This window comes from Impatiens glandulifera, chromosome 7 (assembly GCF_907164915.1).
Source record: "Impatiens glandulifera chromosome 7, dImpGla2.1, whole genome shotgun sequence".
NCBI lineage: Eukaryota > Viridiplantae > Streptophyta > Magnoliopsida > Ericales > Balsaminaceae > Impatiens > Impatiens glandulifera.
Window position 1 is genome coordinate 15,478,189 of NC_061868.1, and position 8,823 is coordinate 15,487,011.

Sequence of the window (8,823 nt, forward strand, 5' to 3'; positions counted from 1 at the left end):
ATTATTCTATATATGCAATTCATAAACATTTAATTTTATTACAATGAAAACTAATTTTATTTCAAAGTATTTTTTTTTTCAGAATAAACCCAATGAAATATAATATGTTGTCAAGTAACTCCTAAATAAGGTATGAGTATATTTTTAGAACAATGTGAAAAAAGATAAGAGAGTTGTTGATGAAAATATACAATCAATCGGGGTATGTAAGTATTGTAAAGTTGAGATTTCAGCCATTTTTTTAATACCAGTGGATTGAAAAATCACTTATTAAAAATGTGTAAGTTGAGTCCGCTCTACAAAATCGGACAAAAACAAGTGAGGGTGATAAAAGTTAAACCATATTGACAAACAAGGCGATGTGACAAGAAAGTGTTTTGGTTCCTCATACTTTTAACCCAAAAAATATGTGAATTAAAATTGACGGGTATATTTTTTGGGTATGAAAAGTATATACCGTACCCAAAAAAGGTATACCAAAAATCTATGAATTTTCTATGAATTTTGTAAGGTTATAAGGTATAGATAAAACAAATTAAAGTATAACGTACCAACACACCCTTAATGATAATCGATGAAAAAAATTATGAATATTTAAATGAAAATTTATGGTTATATTTATTAAATAGGAGAAAAAATTTAAATATTCAAGTGAGAATCATACTAATAACATTTAGTTTTTTTAAGAATATTTTATTATTAAAGCTCAGTTAGTGTGTTTCATGAATATTGTTTATTAGTTAATTATAAGATTATTTTTTTCCTTTTTTATGTGAATATGTATTACTTAATGACATTTTTTACAAAATAACTTAAGACCATTAATTTAATTAAAAAAATTGTGACGTTTTTAAAGAGATTAATATAGAAAATATCATAGAATGGAAATAAGAATAATGTACGGTAATGGAAAGACTTTTCTTGATAAATCAAATAAATTTATTAATTGGAAATAAGTCCAAGAAATATGGTGATTTTGTTTTTATCACACAAGAGCTTATAATATTTTTAACCAACAAAGGAAAAATTGTTAGATAGTTTCAGTATTGTTTGAATACGATTGTTTAAGTATATACACGTTTTTTTATTATATTCTAAGTTGTTGATGAATTTTTTATAATGTTTACTTCAAAACGAGCGTAGCCCCGTATCTTAGTAAGTGTCGGATGACACGTGACAATACATCATAGTAAGTGTCGGATGACACATGACAATACGGGAATCCGAGGTGGCTCGAGGTTCGATGATTCAACCTTAATTTGTGTGTCATATATCTTTTCAAAATAAAGCATTATTTTAAAAGATTTTGACAAGTACTTGGGTGCTTTTAAAATTCATTACGTAAAAATAATTATTTTTCATTCAAATTTGAATAAAATCCGGTTTAAATTAATTAAACATGATTAATTTAAAGATTATTTATTTGAAAACAGGATTGCCAAATGATTTTAGAAAAATCAGTAAGAGGTACGTGTATAAACGTACTTTATATTAGAGTTTCCATAAAGGGTTTGTTATTTGGTTACGTTCGGGAAAGAGTTTTCGCATTATGTCATTCGTGTCTGTCAAATGACAATTTTATTTTCTTTATAAAAGTCTGGCTAGCAAAAGATTTATTTATAACATTTATTTTATTTAATTAGTAGTATGGGGTCCTAAATAATTATAGGTTTAGATTACGTAAATAATTGTACAAAATTATTTAGAAGGGTGTACATGTGATTGCGTTGATAAAAACTTATGTATAATACCTAAAAATCATTTGAATTTAAAAATAAATTACAAACGAGGCCTTAGCCAAAATATTTGTTTGGAAAATATCCCGAAAATATTTTGAAATCACTTTTTGACCGTTTAGGAATATTTGAAAATAAATTGGGGGTTCCAAAATTACAAATAATTTTGGATTTTAAAAGTGAAACCAAACTGGCTTTAGGACTAGAGTCCTAGGGCTTGGGTTCGTTTTAACCGGTCTAGGCTCGGATGGGCTCAATCTAGACCGAAGGTGGTCTAAGTTGGGGCTCGAGAGCATGGGTCCATAGGTCTGGAGAGCTCGGTCCTGGGTTTGGGAGGCTCAGTCCTGAACTCGAACTACTCGGTCCTAGGTCTAGAGGGCCCGGTCATGGGTTCGGGAGGCTCGGTCCTAAACTCGGACTACTCGGTCCTAAGTCTGGGATGCTCGGTCCTATGTCAGGTTTACTGGTCTGATTCTTCGGTCATAGGCTAAGAGGTCCTCGGTCCTTGGCTAAAAGGGAGATCAGTCTTAGGCTAAAAAACTTGGTCCTAGGCTAAAGGGAGGATTGGTCCTAAGCTAGAAAACTTGACTGTATTCCACGGTCCTAGGTTAAGAGCATTGGTCCTCGGGCTCGGTCCTTCCTCAAGAACATCAGTCATAATTATTTGTCCTAACTGAAGAACATCAGTCATAATTATAAAAAGCCATTTTCTTAAACCTAAAGTGGAAAAAGTATTTCGAAACCGTCTTTCAAAAAAAAAATTCGCCCAACTAGGCTTATCCGAATGCTAGTTTGAACCTCTTTCTCTTTTCAGAGGTGAGGGGTAAAATAGTGATTACACTAGGGATTCATTTCCTGTTTTCCCTTGTTATATATATATTTTGAGGGTAATGATAAGTCAATTCTAGAAAAAAAAATGCACAAGATGAGCAGAGGAAATATATGATGATTATGGTTTAGAAAATTATTGAATATATTGAAAATACCGTACCGCAAAAAGTATAAAAAATTTCGAATTTTTCGGTATACCGAAAAAAATGTAAGATATGATACCGATATCAAAATTATTAGTAAGATAAATGTATAAGATTTTCAAATTTTTGGTATATCGATATATACCGAAATAATATTTATAAATTAAATATATATAATTATTATAAGAAAATTAATAATGACTAATGAAATTATAAATAACTAGCATGTATTTGCACGAGAGTAATGATATAAAAATAGTGAAAAAAATATTACGATAAAAATGTAATAATATTTTTAATTTTATTTTAATCGTTTTAAGTTTATAGGTAGGTCAACCTAAAATCCAACCCGAAGTATTTATTTATATATATATATATATATATATATATATATATATATATATATATTCAAATTAACCACAACTTTTGACTCGGCAATCCATACATTAGTATCATTATACTTTTATATATATATATATATATATATATATATATATATATTATTTTTAATTTTCATTCTAAAAACTATATTCACGCAAATATTATGAAATTTTAAGCAAGATCAAACATTTATCAGCGAATCAACCAATTTTAATAAATTTATTTCCTTCTTCGAACATATATTTAATAAATTTTATGTTATTTCAATTATAGATATATAATTTTTAAAAATTATATAAAAAAATAAGTATACTATAATATTATTCTATATATGCAATTCATAAACATTTAATTTTATTACAATGAAAACTAATTTTATTTCAAAGTATTTTTTTTTTCAGAATAAACCCAATGAAATATAATATGTTGTCAAGTAACTCCTAAATAAGGTATGAGTATATTTTTAGAACAATGTGAAAAAAGATAAGAGAGTTGTTGATGAAAATATACAATCAATCGGGGTATGTAAGTATTGTAAAGTTGAGATTTCAGCCATTTTTTTAAATACCAGTGGATTGAAAAATCACTTATTAAAAATGTGTAAGTTGAGTCCGCTCTACAAAATCGGACAAAAACAAGTGAGGGTGATAAAAGTTAAACCATATTGACAAACAAGGCGATGTGACAAGAAAGTGTTTTGGTTCCTCATACTTTTAACCCAAAAAATATGTGAATTAAAATTGACGGGTATATTTTTTGGGTATGAAAAGTATATACCGTACCCAAAAAAGGTATACCAAAAATCTATGAATTTTCTATGAATTTTGTAAGGTTATAAGGTATAGATAAAACAAATTAAAGTATAACGTACCAACACACCCTTAATGATAATCGATGAAAAAAATTATGAATATTTAAATGAAAATTTATGGTTATATTTATTAAATAGGAGAAAAAATTTAAATATTCAAGTGAGAATCATACTAATAACATTTAGTTTTTTTAAGAATATTTTATTATTAAAGCTCAGTTAGTGTGTTTCATGAATATTGTTTATTAGTTAATTATAAGATTATTTTTTTCCTTTTTTATGTGAATATGTATTACTTAATGACATTTTTTACAAAATAACTTAAGACCATTAATTTAATTAAAAAAATTGTGACGTTTTTAAAGAGATTAATATAGAAAATATCATAGAATGGAAATAAGAATAATGTACGGTAATGGAAAGACTTTTCTTGATAAATCAAATAAATTTATTAATTGGAAATAAGTCCAAGAAATATGGTGATTTTGTTTTTGATCACACAAGAGCTTATAATATTTTTAACCAACAAAGGAAAAATTGTTAGATAGTTTCAGTATTGTTTGAATACGATTGTTTAAGTATATACACGTTTTTTTATTATATTCTAAGTTGATGATGAATTTTTTATAATGTTTACTTCAAAACGAGCGTAGCCCCGTATCTTAGTAAGTGTCGGATGACACGTGACAATACATCATAGTAAGTGTCGGATGACACATGACAATACGGGAATCCGAGGTGGCTCGAGGTTCGATGATTCAACCTTAATTTGTGTGTCATATATCTTTTCAAAATAAAGCATTATTTTAAAAGATTTTGACAAGTACTTGGGTGCTTTTAAAATTCATTACGTAAAAATAATTATTTTTCATTCAAATTTGAATAAAATCCGGTTTAAATTAATTAAACATGATTAATTTAAAGATTATTTATTTGAAAACAGGATTGCCAAATGATTTTAGAAAAATCAGTAAGAGGTACGTGTATAAACGTACTTTATATTAGAGTTTCCATAAAGGGTTTGTTATTTGGTTACGTTCGGGAAAGAGTTTTCGCATTATGTCATTCGTGTCTGTCAAATGACAATTTTATTTTCTTTATAAAAGTCTGGCTAGCAAAAGATTTATTTATAACATTTATTTTATTTAATTAGTAGTATGGGGTCCTAAATAATTATAGGTTTAGATTACGTAAATAATTGTACAAAATTATTTAGAAGGGTGTACATGTGATTGCGTTGATAAAAACTTATGTATAATACCTAAAAATCATTTGAATTTAAAAATAAATTACAAACGAGGCCTTAGCCAAAATATTTGTTTGGAAAATATCCCGAAAATATTTTGAAATCACTTTTTGACCGTTTAGGAATATTTGAAAATAAATTGGGGGTTCCAAAATTACAAATAATTTTGGATTTTAAAAGTGAAACCAAACAGGCTTTAGGACTAGAGTCCTAGGGCTTGGGTTCGTTTTAACCGGTCTAGGCTCGGATGGGCTCGATCTAGACCGAAGGTGGTCTAAGTTGGGGCTCGAGAGCATGGGTCCATAGGTCTGGAGAGCTCGGTCCTGGGTTTGGGAGGCTCAGTCCTGAACTCGAACTACTCGGTCCTAGGTCTAGAGGGCCCGGTCATGGGTTCGGGAGGCTCGGTCCTAAACTCGGACTACTCGGTCCTAAGTCTGGGATGCTCGGTCCTATGTCAGGTTTACTGGTCTGATTCTTCGGTCATAGGCTAATAGGTCCTCGGTCCTTGGCTAAAAGGGAGATCAGTCTTAGGCTAAAAAACTTGGTCCTAGGCTAAAGGGAGGATTGGTCCTAAGCTAGAAAACTTGACTGTATTCCACGGTCCTAGGTTAAGAGCATTGGTCCTCGGGCTCGGTCCTTCCTCAAGAACATCAGTCATAATTATTTGTCCTAACTGAAGAACATTTGTCATTAGTCTCGGACCTGAGTTAGTTTTCTTGTTCCTTGGTCTCGGTTCGGACCAAGAATTCTCATCAGATTTCTCGGTACTCAGTCATACAGGACTCGGTCCTCAAGGACCTCAGATCATGAAAACAAGATAGGTAAGTTGCTAACAACTCATATGGATATAAGGATCATAATCCCTAACCCTAAACACGATCTATCAAACTCTATAACAATTGATTTTTCAAAATCGTTGTAGGGCAAAAGTTGTGAACTTTAGATTTAGGTCATCTCATAGCCTAATTCTTGTTCCAAGTCTGTAACAACTTTCAAAATATAAATTCAAACTTTATTTTTCAAAAAATTTAGTTGGATCAAACATGATCGGAATATTGATTTTATGATTTGGAAATCATCCTAACATGTTTGTACAGTTAATTGAATCAAAATTCAAGCTTAAAAGAACACAATTTCCAAATTTTCAAATCAAAATTTGTTTTTTTTATTAAGGTTGAATTGATTAAATCTCTTTCGACATAAAGCTTATAAATCATCTAGGGATTGGTTTCAAACAAAGAAAACACAAAATTGAACCCTAAATATGATCAATCCGATCAAACTTGGAAAAATCCAATTTTAAATCATAATTCGAAATATAGCAGGCCTGGTAGCTTACAACTGATTGGAGAACACTCCAATAATGTGTATGAAGCTTTCCCAAGCCCTGGATCGATGCCTATCTTGTCGAAGAATTTTTACAAAAAACCAATCGCCAGAATTTTTGGTGGATCTTCAATCAAGTTGTGATATTGGGGTTTTGTTTAATGTATTGGAAGCTTAACACCTAGAGGATATTTATACTCAACCAAGTCGGTTATCATTGATGAATTCAACTTCACTTTCTCTTATGAAATTGCTTCTTCTTTGTTTTTTATTCGTCTTTAGCAGTCTACGTAGAGAATAGTTTTTGACTTCTAGGCTTAGGGGTAATGATGGTGAGATAGAGACGTACTCGTGGGTGAAAGAATGGAGGGATAAGGTTGAGAAACGCATGAGATAGCGTTTCTAGAAGGAATGTAGGCGTCAATCACAAGCTTCCGGCGTTCGCCCTGTCGATCGGGAAAGACGAACAAAATGACATCATTTTTTTAAAACCAAAACACGTCGTTGCGTTCGGTTAGTGATACGTTAGCGATCGGGCTAACAGGGTTAGCGTCCCGTTAGATGATCCGGTTTGAACTCGGACACACGTGCTTCCGTTACTATTGGCTGGGTGGCTTCTTCTTGGGCGCTTGATGAAAATTCATCGTTGATATGATGATTCTGAATCGTACTACAAAATTTAAATATAATTTATGTCACACATGATTATCAGTTTATATTTTTAATAAAAGGGTTATTTGAAATTGAATTTTAACCTCTTTCTTGCATTTTTTTTCACCAAATTAATACACAAAAATATTTTTGACAACATAATAAAAATTTTGTTCATTTATTTTCTTTTTGAATATTTGGGTATTTATTTAATTGTTTTAAACCATAAATTATACATAATTCATGTTTAAAATTATAATTAAATAATTTTAACCCCTTCTTGGGTTTAGTTTGGATCAAATAAATACAATATTTTATCTTCAAATTAATTTTAGATTTTTATTTATTTTTTTTTAATTATAGTTTAATTACTGCAATAATTAGCTTTAATTTAATTCTAACTCCTCCTTTTGATTATTTTAAATTAAAATTTTTAAAATATTTTTTTAATATTATTAAAAATAATAATAATATTACTATAAATTGGAGTATGTTAAATTTTATTGCTGATTATCAAGACTCAATAGGGTTATTAAAGGAATCATAAGAACCACTTTCATTTATTAGATTTGGCATCCGAAATAATCTTGAAGTTTGAATAATCTCATTTTCAAAACTGTCAGCAAATAATAATAAATGAGTTGTGTAATTTATGTTCTGTTTATTTGATATGTTCTCTAATACAATACAATGGACAATATTGATATATAGAAGTGAAATTAAATCTCAAATTGAAGAATACATAGTTAATTTTGATATAGACATTACATTTAATTGTTAAATTTGATGATTTACATGCTTATATTTTAGTAGAAATAATTTTACGAGATTCTCTTCCCCTCACAAAGGAGAACAAAACAGTTAAAAATATTTTGTTTTAAATATGACCGTTTTGTCCCCTATATATAAGGAGAAATAGAAAATCTCGTAAAATTGAGCATTTCTCACATTTTAGTATAATTAATCTTGTATATATATATTAACTTTTAATTTTTATTGATTTTAGTATAATATTTTAATGTTGAACTGGACATCAAAATTAAACATTGTTGTTGGATAATTGACTTTACATTATTAATTATTCATTAAAATTAAAATTTTATTCTGAACCATTCGTCTAAAAGTTTTGTTCACTTTTTTTGTATTAGAATTTTTCAAAATTTACCCATTATTTTTATGATACCAATGTTGTAGATAATTTCATTAAAATTAATATTTATTTTACATCATATTCCTTGATTTGTATAATTCCTAACTAATTTAAATAACACACGTCGTCAATGACAAACATCAAGCAAACTCTTACCCATAATCATTGAAGCAAGGTTCTCTTTAATTTTGGCCTTTTCAATTTTCCTTTTTAAACTATGGAATAATAAAAATAATCGCTAAAATCCATAATTCTAATAAAGTACAAAATAAGAGGTTGACAATAATCCATATAAAGTTAACCTCTCTTTATCACCCATTTATTATATAAACAAACAAACAAACGAAAGGACCACCAATCTTACTTGATCAAAATCTAAAATAAATAAAATTGGAGCCACTCACACCCTATCTTTCATAATAAAAAATGTTTTATACTTTAGATTCTAACATTTTTTATTTTGTTTTTAATGTTAGAAGATAGCAGGATACCGCAACACATGACTTTTATTTCAACTTAAGTCGTTTTAGATGAAATCCGAATCTCGT